General features: G+C 41.3%; 1 protein-coding gene across 1 annotated transcript in view; it reads left to right on the top strand.

The window, feature by feature from the left end:
• The window catches only part of ARHGEF4 (Rho guanine nucleotide exchange factor 4), a 218,378-nt gene that overhangs the window by 30,135 nt on the left and 168,718 nt on the right, over positions 1 to 19,525 (top strand). Inside the window, 1 exon segment of the mRNA XM_017834879.1 lies at positions 523 to 603. The gene's annotated coding sequence lies outside the window, so the exon portion shown is untranslated.

Here is a 19,525-nt window from a genome sequence, read left to right on the forward strand (position 1 = left end):
TCCTGGAAATCCATAGTGGTACCCACATCAAGCCACAGCCTATGCAATGGTTGGCTGCTGGCAGGGGAGCATGGGCTGTGCAATTCCCCACCAGTACACCCTCAGTTCCATGGACACGGGGATATAGAGCATTTTGGTGCCTAAAGCAGTTGCTTCTTCCCTCTTCTTTGTAGCCTGAACAATTATAACAATAAACCAAGTCTTGAGCGAGTTTCGTCCACTCCTGTGTGAGTGAAACGTGGAACTTGTGAAAATCCATTTATGCTGTATAATTAAAGACTGCACTCAAATACATCATGTCACACAATTCACCTTAATTTTGGTGATTTTTAATATTTTAGAGCCTGATATTGCAACCAGAGTGATGTTCCTTTAGGTCTATTTTCTATGAATAGTTTTCACTTAACTCGAGGAAGCTTCTTTCCCCATGGGCAGGTGGACTGAAAGCAATAGTGCTGATACCTCCTTCTTCCCTAAAGGTCAAATTGATTTTTTTTCCTTCCTTCCTGTATCTCTGCACAGGAGTGCCAAGGAAGTGCTGTAAGAAGGACTGCTGGAGAAACAGAAGAGAGTACTTCTGAGAATACACGGTGCCACGTTGAGGTGACAGTTGCCTCTGTTTTAGTGGGGAACGTGCTTTCATTCATGGTATAGTCAGAAGGGCTCTTTGTCTCTGCAGGGATTGGAACTAATCATCTGTGCTACTCTACCAGCTTAAAGTTCTAGCTTCTTTAAATGGGAATATTTGAGCAACACAAGAAAATGTTCCAAAAAAAATCTATTTCAACATGATCCATAGCAGGTGCCCACTTTAAAAGTTGCCATTTCAGCTTCTGAAATTTCAGAACATCCTTCAATGGAAAGCTAATTTTATAGCATAATCATTTCATCAAGCTCTGCGATACCAAATACACAATTATAAGTTCACTCACGTCTCTTATGTATACTGAATTATGATAGATTTTTAATTATATGACAGTACACTCAATATCATATACAGTGTAACAGAATTTAATGATTCATTTGAAGACAATGCAACCTAAAGTGTTCAGCCCTTCCTAGGATTGTCTCCCACATATGTACAGTAAGTACAGCTCAAAAGCTCAAAGCAGCAGTGGATTATTTTTTCATGATTATGAGCTATGGGGAACTAACTATTGTTTGAATCTGTCAAGGTATGAGTTTCCAGAATTTAATCCTTTTTTCATACTAAAAGGAGTTGATCCTGGATAAGACAGTGTGTCAGACCTTGCACCTGAGCCCTGTTTGATGCTAGTTTTACTAGTTAATTTAATTAATTTTCCTGGTATTATGTAGACTTGTTTTATGAAGGTTAATAACGCTCCCAGAGCCCTCACACCTCTCAATTTAATGTGTGCCTCCACTGTCATAGGATGTGAGTGCTCTGCATTCTTTGTGTTTGCTGTTCCATTATGGAAATTCAGGGAGGCACAATTATCCTCGGGGAAATGCTGAAGGGAGGTGCAACAGCTATGATAGGGCTTGTCTCTGCTCTGGCTTTTCACATAATTGCTCTACTTAAAAGCTTGGTCTAGTGTCTCCCATTTTGCTTCTTCTCTTTCTTATTTAATACATCTCCATTCTTCCCAAATCCATAAAGTACCTCAGTTTCCATATGATATCATTCCTGCTTTCTATAATCTGGCTTTTGTCTCTCTGCTGCCAAAAGTGTGCCATGTAAACTTTATAGCTTCCTAGCTCTAAAGGATACTTACAAGAACATCTTATGTATTTTATGGCAAACAAAATAAATGTGGTGATGCAAGTGGGACCATAAAAACAACTGGCCAGGAAAGCTCCTTTCTAGCAGGTTCCCTTCCTTCCCAAGCCTGCCATGGAGGAGTTCACACATCACTTGTTGCAAATGTTTTCTCTGTAGCTAAAACTGACTCATAAGGCAAATTGCTCTGTCTGGGGAGGAGGAGGTCAAAGGGCTGCATCTGTACTTGAGTGTGGTTCTGTGTGGGAGGCTTGGGGGGAGGCTTAAGTTGAGAAGAAGCCCAATTTAGAACACAACTAAAAATGAAAAATACACCTATTCACTGAATTCCAGGTAAGGTTAAGAGGAAAGGTTGCCAGCCAATGCTGTCAGTGGTCTGTTTGCCTGCTTCTGGCCTTTTCTAGCAAGCAGAAATTTAAAGTGATTAATATGCAGTCTATTCATTTGAATGGAATTTAAACAGCAATTTTCTCTGGTGGTTTAATACATGTGAAATATTCTACTAAACTCTGGAATTTCATGCTGCAGATGCATAAATGTATCCCCTTCCCTGTGTTCTCCTCACAAGAACATCAGACAACACCCCACGCCTTTGAAAAGACAGAATGGTAAAACTGGTTTCATATAGTTCCTGTCTGAGAGGACACCATTCTTCAAACATCCTAGATTTTAAATGTTTCTGCTGCTCCCTGGGAAAATAAGTAGTAAAACAAGCTTGTGTGTATGTGAAACCAGTTACAGAAGTGAGTTCCCTACATATAAACAGTCTTAAAAGTGTGGGGTTTTTTTCACATAATGAAGCAATTTCTGTTTGCTTTTAACATGGGAGCTGATGACCCTTTCCTGTTGGAAAGGTACAGCAAGTGTTTGGGAAGGTGGGGGACTCAGTGTTTCAGTAACTGAACAGCTTCGGTTCACTTCCTTTACCTGCTCTGGAAGGTGCTGACTTATCAGCAGGTTCAGATCTTACTAACACCGTTGGGAATCCCTTGAGCTCAAAAGGAATATTTGCATTTCTGACATCTCAGGAGTGGAGTAGGACACTGCTTCTGATGACAGCTGCACATCATATGTAAAATCCTAAACATTTCATGAGTCCTGACCCCCATCTGGAAACAGGGGTCCTAAAAGTAAACAGTGAAATGACAGTTGAGATGATCAGCCACTTAATAAAGATTTAAAAACCTGCCTTTAGTGCTCCTGTTTCAAAACTTTGGTAGATGCTCAGAGTTCCTACATATCCTTTCCTCACAAAATTAAATTAGATGTTAATTCAAACGCACCACAGACATTTATGGTTTACCAAAGTTAGGATTCATATGGAAACTTTGCTTTCATGGATGTTTATGACTCCCTAAGCAAGCAAATTCTCCTGAGATAATGCTAATTATCAGTGGAACCTATAGGAAAGTTCATGTTTCCTGAAACCATGTCTGATATCCTCATATCCCTTCCATTGATTTGCAGGAAATGGAAGGCATGGGCTTCAGCAGCAGCTCAAAGATGAGATGTGCCATGTAGGCTTATGTCATATAGAAAAGGTTGGGCAGAAATTTAGGTTGTTCTTCAATCCTCATTTTCCTAGTTGTTGTTCAAGTGGATATTACCAACAAAACCTGGGATCCCTGGAAGTAGGAGCATAAATGCTATTACTAAAAATAAGGCTTTCATGGAGTTCAAATGGAAGCAAATCCATCTCACGTGTGGTTTGAACTACTGGTAGCAGAATAAAAAGCCATATAAAAAGCTGTGCTGTGGCTGCTGACATAAAAATGATCAGAGTTTAGAAATGTGCTCCTCTAATGTCGCCTTCATTAGAAAATAGGTGTATTGAGTTGCTTACTTGGAGACAGCATCTAAGTGGAGATACAGTTGCTTGAAGATTTCAAACAAAATAGCAGATTTAGGGCAAGGAAAGGGTTGTCCAAAGCTCAAATGGGTGTGTTTACTTGAGGAAGGGGAAGGGGTCATATCATTAGGGATTGGAAGTTACTTAATTTAATGAGGCAGAGGACACAGATGTTTCTCTATGTGGATGTATGACCTTGACTCAGAAATCAGTTTCCCAGTTTGAAATGGAAGTATCTAGAACTCATTTAATCTGGAACGACTTAGGTCAAATATATGAAAGCCATTATATTCTGTTGCACAGTGGTTCAGTTGCACAATAGTTGGTAGAAGAGTTTTAAGTATTATTATTATTTTAATAGCACGCATAGTGCTGAGAAGAAAAGAAGCAACATGCTACTTTTCTGGTCTATGAATTGTCCTAGGAAGTCAAGTCAACACTTTTGTGGGAAAGATTGTTGGGGTGAGCTTTTCCTAAAAAACAGAATAACTCAGACGAGAAAAAAAGTCATGAAGTACTGTCAACATTAATTTGCAATGAAAGAAAGATGGCAAACAGAGAACACAGCAAAAAGGAAATTGGCTTCTTTCCATGATACTCTATGGCTTCCACTGTCCTGGAGTTGTGCAACTGGTTTTCTGAGCACGAAGCAGATGGGACACAACAGGCTTAATCTTGTTTTTGTCGATGTTGGTGACTCACCTGAGCTTTAGTATGTGTGATTTGAAGCCCATGATTGAGCAGCAAGGACTGAGAGGACATGAGGAATGAGATACTCTGTAAGTCAGTGGATAGTCCAGCAAGGTTTGGTCCACAGCTGAGAGCCTGAGAAAACCAGCTCTTCTAATTTGGTGTCTTATGCAGGCTCATGGGTGTTTTCTTGGAACCTTTTTCCTGTAGCATAATGTGTTGGAAAGAACTGGTTTTGTGGCGAGGCAAGGGAGCATCTGGCAGGCAATGAAGCTGGTAGCTAACCCTCAATGACTCAGAAGAAAGCTTCGTGTCCTGCCTTGATTTACTGCTAAATCATAGGCAATCAAGGTGGCTTTCAGTCCAATTACTAATGCCAGGCACACACAAACAACATAAAGCTTGGGATGCAGTGACATCTTCCCAGTTTGAAATATTTCTATTTCTTGCCTGAACTGCGCTTTTTGGGGGCAGCATTCTCCCTTACCTCCATCTTCCCTGCTTTTACTGCTGATTGGAAAGAGATTTTTGCAGCTGACTTCTGCAAGGCAGGCCCAGTGCAGTGGACAGGAGCAGAAATAATGATCAAAGCAGGCTTAGTGCTCACAGATGGGTGTGTGCAAGCTTGGACTTGCAAGTACTTAGAACTGCCTTGGTGCATAGGAAAAGGCAAGCCAAAATATGCTCATTGTCTTATGCACACACTGTGAGAAATTTAGCCTGTTACTGTAAAAAAAACCCTATTCTTCATGAGATAACAGGGTTGTATTTCTTTTACTTAAGCCTTGAACTTTTTAAGGGATCTAAAACATTCAAGTGTTTGGCAAAAATAAAATGCGATGAATATTCTAGACTTGGCCTATTTTAGAACATAGATTTGCCAGACCTTTAGATTTTTTTCCTAAGAAAGTGCTGCTATTCAGGGTGTTTAGCCAGAGAGTCTCATCCCCTATTTTTTTACTGGCATTGGTGTGGGGGCTCTTTGGGCTGTGCAGACAAAAGCCTGGAGAACGTGAGTTCATTCAAGTGTGTAATGCTCTGTGTCTCTGACTTTCTCCATTGCTGAGATCATCCAGATCCAGTTCTTCTCTCAAGAGATAATTGTTTTGCTTTTATCTCACTGTCAGTTTTGTCACAGGTTTTCCATTTTTTGTCATGGAAAGTTGCTATGAAAAGGTCTCAGAATGACAATGCAAATATTGTAGCTCTTTCAGAAGCCAAAAAATGAAGGGTTTTGTTGGTTGAAAAATGAATTTGTTTCTTTGTTTGCTTGTTTTTATTGTTCCAAACCTCTTCCCTGAGTTTCTCCTGAGCTCTTCAGGTGCAAGGACTCTGTTCTTGGAAACATTAAGACACCATTATTGTAGAACTGTTTACCTCAAAGAACAGACATGCTTATGGCGTCCCTTTTCAATTCTCCCTTGCTGTTTGTTGGGACATCCTGCCATTTGGGCTCTTCTGGGCAGGTTGTTCAGGGTGAACATAGATCATCTCTTACTTTGTTTTGCCATCAAAGAGTGAGCAAATAGTTGGAGTTCTATAGCACCCAGAAGCAATAATAAATGTTTCTGGCCCTCTAAGTGTAATAATTGCCTCCATTCAAGGTGTGAGGAAAGCTTTAGAAGCTTCCAAGTGTTGGGGGGGAGGTTAAAATTTTAAGTAGCCAGGTTTATAGTTTTATACATCCATCAGTGAACATTATTTTCTGGCAATTGCAGATGCCTTGGGCAAGATTTTATCCCTCTCTTAAAGTCAATGTGACAAGCCTGGATTTTTGGCCACTTGGTTGTCACTTGACCCTTGACATATGTGAAAAATTACTATCCAAAATACCTCAGATGCATGAATCTGAAAAGATCTTGGTGTGAATATACATGGGTAAGTACATGAGTTCTTATGATCACCCAAACTGTTTCTGTTCAGCCAAGCTTAACAATCTTTTACCAAACTGAAAATAATCTACTTAAAACTCCAGAATGCAAATGACTGGAAAGGCAGTGAATGCAGACTGCAGGTCAGGAATGTCATTTTGTCTATTGCTTTGTGTTTGGTATTCAACAAATGCAAATATCTGCAGGGCTTCAGCAGTCAGAGTTAATAACACAATGATGAGGCCTTATGATCTGAGTAAAATGGAAGTGACAGTACACGAAGACAAAACTAACAAGATTCTTACACTGCAAAAGCTGAGTCTATAGATGTCAGATGTTCTGGGACCACTGCATGCTCAGTGTGCAGCTCAGCGGTTTAGGATTGTGTTTTGGCACTATGATGAACGTGCTATTCTGAAATGTGAGCAGGAACAGATGCTTCCATTTTCAGGTGGCTCTGCTTGTCCAAGATCTATCCATAGACATGCAGAGATGCTTCCATTTAGCCCGCAGTTCATGGTGTACCTGGAAGCATTCCATGGTCAGCACACACCTCTCCATACTAATCCCTGGGACTAGCAGGAAGCAGGTCTGTGCTGAACTCACTGGGACTCTTTGATAAAGCCTTGCCTGACCTGCATAAGAGGGAGTGGCTACCCATGACTCCTGCCACCTCTGGAAAGCAGCACATGCTGTACCTTCTAAGATATGGAGAACTGTGAAGTATCACAAGACTCTGCAAGACTTCCTTTAGTTCTTAAAGCCCAAGACATTTGAACTGGGATTATGTGAAGAACTTTGATTTAATTTGGAAAACATTTCAGTTCGGAGAAAGACCAAAAGCTAAAATTAGGAAGGCAATTAGATCAAAACTTTAGTTGGCTTCTTATAGTATGGAGACCAGGCTAATGGTCTTTGCACCTGGGTCAAGCTGGCAACTCCATGTGTCTCTATTCCTTCCATAGGGCTTCCATAACTATCACACAGCAACAGCTCTCAGCTTATTTTGGTTGGAGCCACATGCTCTGGCTGCTCTCAGCCATCCTGAAAACTAGAGCTGTGCAGAAGCAGATCAATACCCGCAAGCTGTGCCTTTTGAAGAGATTATTCAAAGGTTCTCTATGCATTGCAGCTACAGCAGAGATTGGCTATATCTGGTAGCTTTATCCACCTGGAATAAATCACAGCCATGAAAGTACAACTGCCTGATATTGTGCTGATTTTCCCAGGGGACTGATACAGGTTGTGCTGAAGTGCATGTAGTCTCATATTTGCTATTATTGCTGCATCAGTATAGCCTCAAAAATAGTGCAGCTTTACTAGCATGTAAAGCAGGCCAGGCTTATAAAAACTGAGGAGAGGCCTGAGGTATCTTTTTAACAGATCTGCTCAGATTTCTAGGATTCATCTAACATGAGCGTGTCCCAGAGAGGAAATAGAGGAAGATTGAAATTCCTGCTGGGATGGAAGATTAGCAGCACTTATATGGTTATGATTAATCTCTTTCCATTCAACACATGCATTGCTTGTTAATTCTCCAAGTGCATATGTATTCCTGCAGTGCCCAACCATGTCACTCCAGTGACTGCACAAATGCTTTAGGGCACAGCAGGCAGAAAACCAGCAGCTGAGATGCATCTCTAGTCCCAGTTATGTTCCCCATGAAGAAATGCATTGCAAGGCTGTGTTAGTGATCAGGGGCTAAGGGGGATTTTTTGGGGATTAATTTAATAGGTACCAGCTTCAGAGTCAATACACACACAGTTAATCCTTGGAACACATACTGAATATATGATGGTGACTTGAAGCAGTTCAAAGGTAGAAAGCATGAGGTTTTGGAGCCTGAGGAAGAGATCCCAGCAGATGGTCTGGTGCAGTGTCAGTTCTGCAGCTGTAACTGCAGTTTTTTGGTGTAATCCATTAACAGATTTTTGTTTCACAAATTCATTAACTTGATCTTGAGTACAGAGCTGAGGAACTGGTGGATACTGAGGAGCAAGGTGGGCTGGTAGACTCTGAGCTTCACCCTCCCTGCTTGCTGCACACTGCAGTTCAAACCTGCCCAGCCTCTGTTGTTCCAGGTTATCTTCCTGCCTTCTTTGTCAGTCATTGGCACTGAACTGGGAGAATTGCAGTCCTGTCACATGAACTAATGAGGGTTGCTTGGAACTGTCCTGCTGCCTGACCAGTTCAGGATTTTAAAATACTCAAGTTAGTGTGGTCTGGGGGGCTTTTAACACGTGCCCACGGAGGTGTTGCAATTTGCCATTCGTAGTATGACTCAAATACCAGGTCATGGCTTGCATAACAACTGGTTGTTGCTGGAAGGAATTGATACTAGAACTATGTGTCTTTAACTCTTGCCAAGTGCCATGCCATGCTAGTAAAGAGATGCATATTTCTTGTTTTCATCTGTTACTTTCTCAGCTGTATTGGACTGTTTGTGTCTGGGAAGTTTGCAGGAAAAGAGCTTTTGGTAGAGGCTGACAACACCTGGATTTTCCAGAGATGGGCAAGTGCCAATGACAACTAACAAGTTTGCAGCCAAGAGGTGGGGTGTGCCCAGTTCTTAGACATCCACCTAGTTCTGTAGAAGGGTGGAAACATGTAGCGCTCGGTTTCTCTGTCAATAGAACAAATTACTGAGTTCTCTCCTGTAGGACAAACTGATTGCAAGGCAAGGTTTTAAAGATATTTGCGAAAAAGTGACCTACACAAAAGAACTGAATCTACCACAGAGAAGAAAAAACCAGAAAACCCAGGAAATTATATAGATGATACAATACTGCAGGAAAAACACATGCAAGAGGGCAGCCACAGTGAATGGAATTTTAGTATAGGAACTGTATACTGTAATTTCCTGGAAGAAGGATTGCTACCAGACCAATGAAGCAGGAGGCAGGAAAGCAAGCTGGTCATCAGTCTGTATTAAAGGAATACAGAGGAATATTATCTCTGGCTATACAACACTTTGTGCTTACAGTTTCAAGGCTTGGTCTGCATTTATATTTTCCACTGTAAAGTGTAGCAATATATGACAGTAAGGGCATATTTGTCTCAGGCTGTACAATCTATTGTGTATTGTGTAGCTATTGTTTCTGTATGCATGATCTAATTACTTGTGCTACGAGTGAAAGCATACTAATGCTAACAACACCTTGCTTGAAAATATTGGTTAAGAAGAACAGCATTTATATGTTAATCAAAGGAATAATTGCACCAAGACTACAAGTACTTTGGGTTTTTTCTCAGTTTTGAAGTAGTTCTTGACTGAAGAACTGGCCCCATTTCAAATAACTAACCTTGTGATGTCACCCACTTGAGAAGAAAGCTCTAGACTTACTTGCTCCACACTGATCAACTGTGGGATCTCATCAGAGAGGGAGACAGCAGCTTGTGGGAATTTCTCTGTTCCTGGAATTGTTGCCAAAGAGCTTTTCCTACAGACAAACCTCTCCATAAAGTACTCTGCCTCTGCCCCACTCATTAAACTTTCTGCATTAGAAATCTGAATGTTATGAGTCCTTGAAATAGTAACATTGTCCTAACCAGAATATGTCACCTCATGAAAGAGTATTGTCTTATTCCCTGTCTTATCAAATCTCCCTAAAGGCTTCTTTTGATCAGTTCCAGTACAGTGTGGCCTTAAAAGTGGGACAAGGACTCTGACCTGAAAGCAATCTTTTAGTAGCATGGATACTGGCTGTTTTAATTTTCATACCCACTGCTGGTTTATGGCTCTTTCTGTGCGAGCCCCAATGACATTTTAGCTTTAGCACTGGTGCTGGTGTCACTGCATCTCACCTTACTGCAGGGGCCAGCACTTCCTGAGCATCTGGGGGGTGCAAAGACATGAAAATGGATTTTACGTCCAGTGTAGGGTACATTTGGAGTGATGGCTTGGATTATCCTCTGCCTCACAGTAATACTTCCAACCAGGCAGAGGAGGTTTTAATGACAAACTTGAATCTGACATGATATAACTTTGAGACAGTCATCATGAGTTCCTGCATAACTTTAAGAATAAAAATAATGGAACTCTACTTCATTATGCCCTGTCGTTTGCATCATCTGCATGTGATAACAACCCTCTGCCATCCACCTGGCTTGGAGATTGTGGAGAATAGTAGGTGGAGAAGCCAGTCATGCTGCTTCTAACTAGCTGACTACCACCACGATTTCTCTCTAACCCCAGGAAAAAAATCACATAAGCCTACCTCTACACTGCCCTCAAGTTTCTATTTGTTTGACTTGTTCAGAGCATTTTTGAGAGCAGAATTGCAGTTTGGGGCCTCATTACTCCCACTCTGGACTTTCTCTGGACCTAATCAGTTCTTTCTAGAAATTCTGTTTGAAATTCATTTCACTGGCTTTATTAGGGACAAAGGCAACTATTGCCCAGGGATTTTTTTAACTCTTTTCTGAAGGGAGTTTTTCAACTAACATTAATAAGATATTTTCTAAACCCATAGTAAGAGCTCCCTGTTGAACTAAGCAACCAGGCATCTAACTCTGTGTTCCCTATGCCTCTAGTTTAGAAAAGAACCTTGGGGGTCTAACCAGCTCTGAATTAACCTTGCAAGATTCATAGCAAGGCCTCTGGGTCTCACAGTCTAGGTTCAGTCCTGAATCGTATTGTCCAACTGGAGTAAAAATATGTTCATCTCTCTGTGGGTAGGGGACTGAGCACGTGGTGACAGAGGTGACAGTTCTCTTTGTGGCAGCACCAGCAACTCCCCATGCATGCTTTGACAGAAATGAATGCTGGTGCCATTACTGAACAAATTCCAATCAGGTTTTTATCCATGACTTTTTGCTGCTAAGATTTTCTTTATTATTTTTCTTTAGAAACTTGTAATTAAAATCAGCTGTTAAACTGTCTTGTTATGTAAAACATAGCCTGAGAAGTTGTAACTTAGTAGCTGATGTCCATAAGTAATGGGATTTTGTTGGGCAGTGGTGGCCAGTGTTGGTGTCCAGGGATTTCTGACTTAGCAGCACAAATGTTTACCCAGCTGAGAGCTGAGGCTGTGGTAAAGCACAGAGATACCTATCTCAGCTCCAAAAAGTGCTGCTCCCCATTATAAGCCCAGAATCTCTTACCTTCTGTGAAGACAGAAAACTTAAATGCTTTGATTACAGGAAGGAAATTCGGAAGGATTTGAGCAGTACTTGAACCAACATGTTAGGCTGCATCAAGAGGTATATTTTTGTGAGAATGGTAATCAAATGAACTGCCCAAGGGCAAATAAGCAATTACAGTGGAGATGAAAGTGTCTGACATGATCAGAATACCTGTTTGGTCACTTAAGTCGTCATGTGCAGACACTTCGAGATGGCTGCCTGCAGCATGGCCCTTACTGCCCAGGTCAGGTTGACAGCTTAAGGTCTTCACTCTTGGAGCTTTTGGTTTCAAATCTCAGTGTTTCAAAATCTGCATCTGGGGACATAAAATAATGTTCCACTGGGCCATAGTCGATGTCTTATTTAACAGAGTATGGTTATGTCTTTACTGACATGAAAACAATGACATCTCTAGGCTTTGTAGTCAGAGGGGAAGACAATACAGAGCAAAATTGTTGTTCCTTGGAGGAATCTACACAGGACATGGTGCTCTCAGAAGAGGCAAGAAGGCAGCCCCAGTCTCCATCCTCATTTTAAGCTCTGCACCATGCACACACGACTTCTCATGTTTGACCTTTACAGCCATAAATCTGGAATGACATCAACATATTTTCCAACATTTAGTTGGTTTGGAAGCCAACATGATACAATCTACATAATACTTGACTATGTCAAACTAGCCCAAGTGAATGGTACATGAAGTTGAAATCATGGGAAGAACAGCCTTCCACTGGTACAGTAGCGGAGTTCCAGTGCCACTGGTCTGCCTTTAGAGAATCCTGGTCTCGGTGTTCTGCTAGGCTTTGGTACCTAACTTTAGACAGGTACTTTTGGTTCAGGCACCCCATGGTGCTGCTCAGCCAAAATCAGTGTCACTTTAAACAGTAACTTTTGACTGTGGTGGTAAAAGGCAAAAAGGATATTTTGTTCTATGAGTCAGTGATAGTTTTCAGCTGCTGTTCTTTATAAGGCAGAAAAGGCATGTGGATTCAGATAGTATATCAGTAAGAAAAACGTCAACAGTGGCTGGCCTTGGGCACTTGAGGATTAACAGCTCTGTGCCTGTCCCAAAGAGAATAAATCCTTGTTGACCAAATGAAACCTCGGAATCATGCACTGAAGAAATGAATACCACAGTTTTGCAAGTAAAGTTTGTGTTAAGTGATAAACTCCTCACTCTGAAAATGGACTTGATAGTAGTGAGTTCCTGGGAACTGATTGTTTGCTTCTAAGGGGAGGGGATAAAACTGTGAAAGGTTAACTGTGAAAAAAAGTCTGTCAGCAGTAGGCTGATGTTGTAGAAAATGCAAAATTTTGGACGTCAGAAAGCATTTTATAGATTTACAAATCTGAAGTCAAGGACTTCAGTAGATGTAGGATTGAGGGGGAAGAAGATCTTTTAGATGTTTGCAGATGTCATAACAGATTAAATGAAGTTGCAGATTCTCTCTAATGCTGTTAGGTGTGCGTGTAGTCATAGTATGTGGTGGTGGGTTTGTTCCTCCCAAGGTTGATGTTCACTCCTTCACTCCTGACTTCTCCACCTTTCCCCTGACTGGTGGAAGGAGACTGGGAATGGGAAGTTGTGCCTGGCACAGGGCAATCCCCTCCCCTCACAGAGACCCCCCTGTCCCCTCCACTCACAGAGCCCCCCTCCCCTGCTCTCACAGGGCAGTTTGTCTGGCCTGTATTTTTCAAGACTGTAGAAGGACTAGGGTAGCTCTGTAACAATTGCTAAGGTGCAGCCTCACACGGGCCTGATTGCTAGAAAGTTTACTGCAATTTTTCTGAAGTTTTGAACAGCAGAGTTTTCAGCAGAAGAAGTGTTGTCTTCAAGGAATTGCAGATAAGGGAATGCTGTGCAATCTGCACATCCTGTGTGGTGAAGTGAACCAGCCCAAGAAATGCACCAGTCTGAGGGAAAGATCTCAGTTGATCTACAAAAGAGACGTCCTCATTTCCAACCCAGGAACAAGTAAAGCATGAAAGAATAGAGTGAGTGATGGCAGTTGAGCTGTAACCTTAATTTCAGAAAAGATAAGCAACTGAAAGGGGAGTCAAGTCCTTGGGGCAACCCCCCCCCTCAGCCAGTGGCAATGACCTGCTTTGGCACGTTGTTTGTAACGGAGACATTTCTGCAGAAATTAGAAATACTTGTAGATAAAAATCAGGCACCAAAATCTGGCTTTTCACATACATAGGTTGATTCTTATTAAAAATCTCTTAATTCATGTGTGAATAAACCTTTATTTTCCTTTTCATTTGTGAAAAATAAATGCAAAGGCACTGCAGAGCTGGACTTGTCTTAGTGGGCATTTCCTTCTGCTCAGAGTCTGAGCCAGGGCTCAGGCAAAGAATGCTTCAGCTGAACCTTGTGAGCACAGCCACAGGAGAGGCATGCAGGAAATAGAAGTCTGCCTGCCACTTGCTGAATAAGCTGGGTTTAAAAGTGACAGTAATTTCAGAATAAATCATAAAAAGTAATCCTTCAAAATACTTGAAACTTAAAAATTAACAAATAAAAGCATTGAAAAATCACAAACCAGACACATTTCCCTCCAAGGAGTTTTTTTGAAAACTAATATTAGATTTTTAATTATTTTGAGGCTTGTTTTGAATTTTTATCTGCAGTTTTCCCCCCAAGTTGTGGCTCAGAATTTCCTTAAGGTTGCTGTATGTCTAGTATATTGACATATGTTTGTATATTTGAACTAAGATTTAGGGGGAAACCACTCTTTTTATCTATAAAATCATAAGGGATGGCAGTATTGTCATTTGGCGGATGAAACCACAGACAATATTGCATTTGTGCCTTGTATTGCAATTTAGAAATGACTGGCCTGATTTCTAACAAGTGAGGTGTGCCCTTCCCTGTGACTGCATGTGCTTAACTCCTGCAGTTCCCTGAATGACAGGGAAATTGTGGACATGGTCAAATATGGCTCCCTGCTCTAAAGAATGGGATTTGTGCGTGAACGTCTGATTTACGTGTACCTCCCAAACACCAGTATTTCTGCTTGCTATGGACTAACCAGAGAACAGCTGCTGGAAGCTGTGGAGGGGTTTGCAGTACGGCAAATCCAAAGCAAATGGGGATGTGCTTGCTGGGGTGATGACACAGAGATCCTGGAGGTTTAATGTCCAGCTGGTGTCAGCCCCCCACGCTGGGGACTGTGTCCCTCCTCCCACCTTGCTGTGTTGTGGGCACTGCACAGCCATCTGCTTTTCTGCCCTGTGCCAGCAGTGTGGAGCATCAGAAGCTGCTTCGGAGCACCTCCCTAAAACATCTCTTCCTAGTGGAAAGATATTAATAGTGAGCAGTTTGAATAGTTCACATATAAAGCTAGCTAAAAAATAAGTGAAAGCTTGTAGTATCAGGCTGTGCTTGACAGTTGCTGTATTGCAGAATGATCTCCCCCTAAGAACTTGCTTGCACTCTGTAGTTGTCTTTAATTCCAAGTGCACTGTGTAACTCTCAGTCTTGGCCACTAAATGTTGATAGATTCTTTACTATGTGGCAGAAGTTGCATCTCTGTGTTGCTGAATGTTGCTGAAGCACAGGTAAACTTCAAGGGACTTTAATGTTAAGTGAGGAAAAAGAAGAAACTGAAATTACATTTACTCTTCTGCACTTCAAAAGACTTGTTCTGCAATTTTTCCTTCCCTTTAAAGATAGTAACCAGAAGCTCCCAGTGTGGGAGCCTTTGCTTTTAAATGCTGCAGCAAGAGTAGCACTCACTGGTTGAACTTGCAGTTGGCAAAAGCAAAAGCTGGGGGGGATGTACGGGAACATGTGCTGCCCTTTGTAGTTCCAGTTCTTTTAGAAGCACTCACAAATAGCTTTAGTTTCTTTAGCAAATACAATGGCATCATTCTGGGCATGCCTAGTGGAAGTGTTCTGGGGCTAGTAAACTGTGAACAAACCTGTTTGCATTGCTGCACTGTACAGCAGCACAGATAAGCCCTAATTGTTATGCAACTCCTTAGCATAAGCTCCTGGCATGGCTCATATGCTTCCCTTGTACTAAGACCGTCCAAAATAGCAACAAGAAAGCATGTAACTAAAGACACAGCAGGAGTGTGGAATTCACCCAGGCCTTGGATGTGCTAAAGACTGAACAATTCTTCATTTTAAATCTTCCAAAATGCTAAGCATAATGTATTTCCTTCGGAGCTTCTTCAAGGTAAGCGATTTCAAACTTTTCCTGTTTGTTTGGTTTAGTTTTGTTTTGACGAGAGAGAAACTTAGATTTGAAGTCTTTTACAGGAATAGAAAGTAGTTTTCTTGAGAACTGATGTCCAGTAAGTGCCCTCACCAGGTTTACAACTTGCTTTGCTGTGTTAACATTTGATTTGTAGAAAGGGCTTATTTTCAGCTACAGTGAAAAGGAAACACTTGCTGTGGATTTATGTTGAGAGATCCTCATATGATGAAACCCATGAAATTTATGGTGTAAGCTACATCCATCAACAGGGAGTTGTTAGCTGTGAAAGATGCATTTTATGAGGCAAAACCAAATTTTAACTCCTCATTTTATTATGACTTTCCGAAGTGTTTTTCTGTTTTAAACATGCCAAAATGATGAATTAAACACTACCATCACTGAAAACATTTTTGATATGAAATAAATTATAAAATATTGCCAGTAGGCATAAGTTTGTATTTCATCTGAACTGTATGGCTGTGAACCTCTCTCTGGGGACGGTTTCATTTTCTGTGAGTGTAACTCCAATTTTATGAGAGAGGTCCTGCTGCTGCTGCTGCTGCCGGGCTGGAATAGCTGTGTGAGATCCGAGTGCCAGCTGTGGCTGTCACCCCTCTCAGGGCTGTGGCACAGCCGTGCTGCAGCTGGAGTGTGGGCTGCAGATTTCCTTGGAAGTGTGTGTTGTGAAATGTGGAGATGATTTGGGGAAGTGTGGGTCAAAGGAAATGAAAGTTTAATCAGATTAAAGAATATTGGATTACTCCGGGATCTAAAATGTTAGAATTTGAAGCTCAACAGAGAATTAAGCTAACTTAGAAGAAAAATACTTAAGGAATAGAATAACTGTAATCAGCTGAATTCCAGCTTCCCATTGTGTTGTCACTTACTCATTTTCATGCCAAACTGCTTCTTGATAAAGTGTGCTGCAGGACTGCAGCTCCAGTGTAAAGCCAGCAGTAAGTCTCAGCACTCTCTGTGGAGATCAACTGCTATTTGAAATGAATATGAGAAAAAGTTTCATTTTGGTCCTAGAACACATAGCTACAATTAGCACCTGCAACCACCCGATGGTTCACAGGAAACTGGTAGCACTTCTAAGGAGCTGGGCCTCATTTTTGGCAGCCTTCCTTAGGAACATTTTATAGAGCTGGTCTTAAAAATTGCCTACGTTTAGGTTGAAAATACCTACTGAGTTTTTTCTTAATTACCTTTTTCCTCTAAACACTGCATTCTTTGGGAGGTAAAAGAGGGGAACAGGAAAAATGCAAAGGGAAGGTTTTCTCCGTTACTGGGATATGGCTATTGACTCATCATACTTGCATACTTGCTGTTTTATCACATGACAAGCCTTGATTTTAAAAAATTTTAGCATAAAACATGCTGCTAAAGTGTATGTAAATATCTTACTTTAACATGGGAGAGTATATACTTCTCAGTACTTACAAGAGTATATTTTTGCATAAAGATCAGTCATCTACAATAGCGTTGAGACAATAGTGTTTGGGAAAAACAGGACTGAGTAAAACTGGTAACTGTCAACTGTGCTGTGGTGATTACTGGTTTTATTCTGAATAATTGTAATGGAAAAACTTTGTGTCATCTTTCTTGGTTTCAGTTGGAGAATGGCAAAGGCCAGTTCATGTCTATGAGCTTCATTCTGCATTCATTGACTTAAATTTAACAGTCAGCTGAGTTGGTCAAACTATGTCTGAAATGGAGGAAAAATTAAGACTGTTTTAATAACAGTTTCTTCATTGTTTTCTGTTGAGTTTTCTTGAAATAGAAAGCTCTTAATTGAAAGCTGGCCAAAACACAGTGTATCTAGAGCTGTGTTTTACAGGTCCTGTGCCCCATGCTGCTCTCTGATACTCTTGTGATTTGGGTCGTGCTAGAATGAACCAAATAGCTTGAAATGCAGTCTGAGGTCTTAGCCATGTTTCTCAATTGGATTTTAGCTACTAAAATCCCCATATCCATGCCTGGGAACTTTAAAAGTATCACCCTCACCTGACTGGAAAGAAAAAGTAGCCTGGGCCAAACAGCTGATAAACCTGCCCTCAGCTTTGGGATAAATGCTGCTATGGGAGAGATACTGTGGTGCCTCTTACCCTTCTCTAGAAGTGGCATCAGCACCTCTACTGATGGGAGGAGCAGGAGGAAGTGGGAATAGCATAAACCTGTAAATAAAATAAATAAATGGAATAAACCCTCTGGAGCTGGAGGCAGGACTGTGGGGCAGAGTTGGTAGGGAAGCTCTTGGGCCTCTCCACCTGCCCCTGTCTGTGTCTGGCTCAAGGCTTTTCTAGGACAGGTCTGAGTTTTCGGTGCACAGCTGTGCAGTGGTATCATGGTGCCTTTCAAATTGCATGTACATCTGATATTAGGAAGATGTGTCAGCAGAGATAGCCTGTTATGTCTTGGACAATAAAGATTTTTGTCTCCCATAATAATAGATTTAAAAGCTTAGTATTTTTATCTTTGGTTCTGCCAAGAGAAATGGAAACTGATATTGAGGTTGTTATGGGTGTCTGACTGCATGAGTCTGAGCTGCTGTTTTTTCTCACTGATTTAAGTAATTCTCTAATTCAAATATTCTACATGACTGTTCACTTGGTGTGAAAATATTTGGTTTTCACCAAAAATGTGCAGAAATCAGTGTATCTCCTTATTAAATGAAAAACCATGTAAATGGCTCAGATGAGCCATAATTAGTTAGTTTTTGAGAAGTGGGACAGCAAAGTTTATCAAAGTATCACTTTGTTTTCTGTAATTTCAAAGCCAGAAAATGCTGATTAATACTGCTGTCTTTTATAATGATGGCCACAATAGGAATCATGCTTATGGCATGGAGCATTTCAAAACAGGCAGCCTGTTGCAGTCATTTTCAATTCCCATCTAATGCCACTGGTACAGCAGTAAACAAGGCACGATGCAGATTTGCCACTAATACCTTTAATGCCTCTAAAATAGTACACCTATTGTTCTCTCTGAACCAAAGCTCCAGGCCACTAATACCAGCTCAACAGTTCCAGGCCACTTTAAAAGGCCAGTGTGTGCCTGAGCAGGGGTGGCTGTGGTGCCGGTTGCAGACAGAGATTTTAGGAGCCCTGCTGCTGTTGTCGTAGGAAGCTGTATTGCACAGCTCTGGAACATCCCAAATTCGTATCAGACTCAGTGGTCAAAGTGTTGTACATTTCTCTCTCTCCTTGGCCACAAGTTTAATTTAATTCTCAGGAATCTGTGTCATCTGCCTGGTTGGATTTGCAGCCCATCCGGCTTCGACTTTGGATCTGAAATGAGCTTTGCTGGTTTTCTCTTTGATCAATGTGCCAAACTTGCATTTACACAATCAAACTGAAGAGTTTGTTCACAATATATGTGTTTGATAGATTTCTGTTCTAAGAAATCAAATGCCACATTTGTAGTAGTTTTAGGTCTTGCATGTGTTTCACTTGATATTCACCTGTCCTGAAAGCCTAGGTTCCCGTCTAAACTTTGTGATTTAGTTCCTTTTTTATGACCATAAGTCCTTTTGCAGGGCTAATCTTTATTAGTCTCAGTTTTGGCATCTCTAAGATACCAGTGAAATGAGCACTTAAATAATGTCTGGTTATTCTGCTCTCAGAGTCAGCTCCTTTTTCCCTTCTAGTGAAAGAGCAGAGATTTCTAACAAAGTTCTGATCTCAGGTAGATTTGTGCCAGACATTTAACAGGGGCAGAGACCCTGCTGAGTGGACATTCCCTTGGAAAGTCAGAAAGTTTCTCATTGAAAATGTACCTTGTTATCTGCAGAAGCCTTGGTTCTGTTGTGTGCAGTTGTAACATTGCTGCTGCGTGGGACCATGCCTTCACTGTAACATATTTGGCTTAATAGTGACTATGGATATTGCAGGCTCTGCCTAAAACCTGGGAAGGGCTGTAACATGGGGCTGTTCCAAACATGTGGGTATCATTTGTTTGCCATCTAATCTACACGGTGTGGTGCAGGAATGTGATCTTTAAGAGTGCTCAGCCGTCAGGCAGGCAGATGGCACAGGGGTTCCTA

Source organism: Lepidothrix coronata, unplaced genomic scaffold (assembly GCF_001604755.1).
Source record: "Lepidothrix coronata isolate B3197 unplaced genomic scaffold, Lepidothrix_coronata-1.0 Scaffold243, whole genome shotgun sequence".
NCBI classification, from domain to species: domain Eukaryota; kingdom Metazoa; phylum Chordata; class Aves; order Passeriformes; family Pipridae; genus Lepidothrix; species Lepidothrix coronata.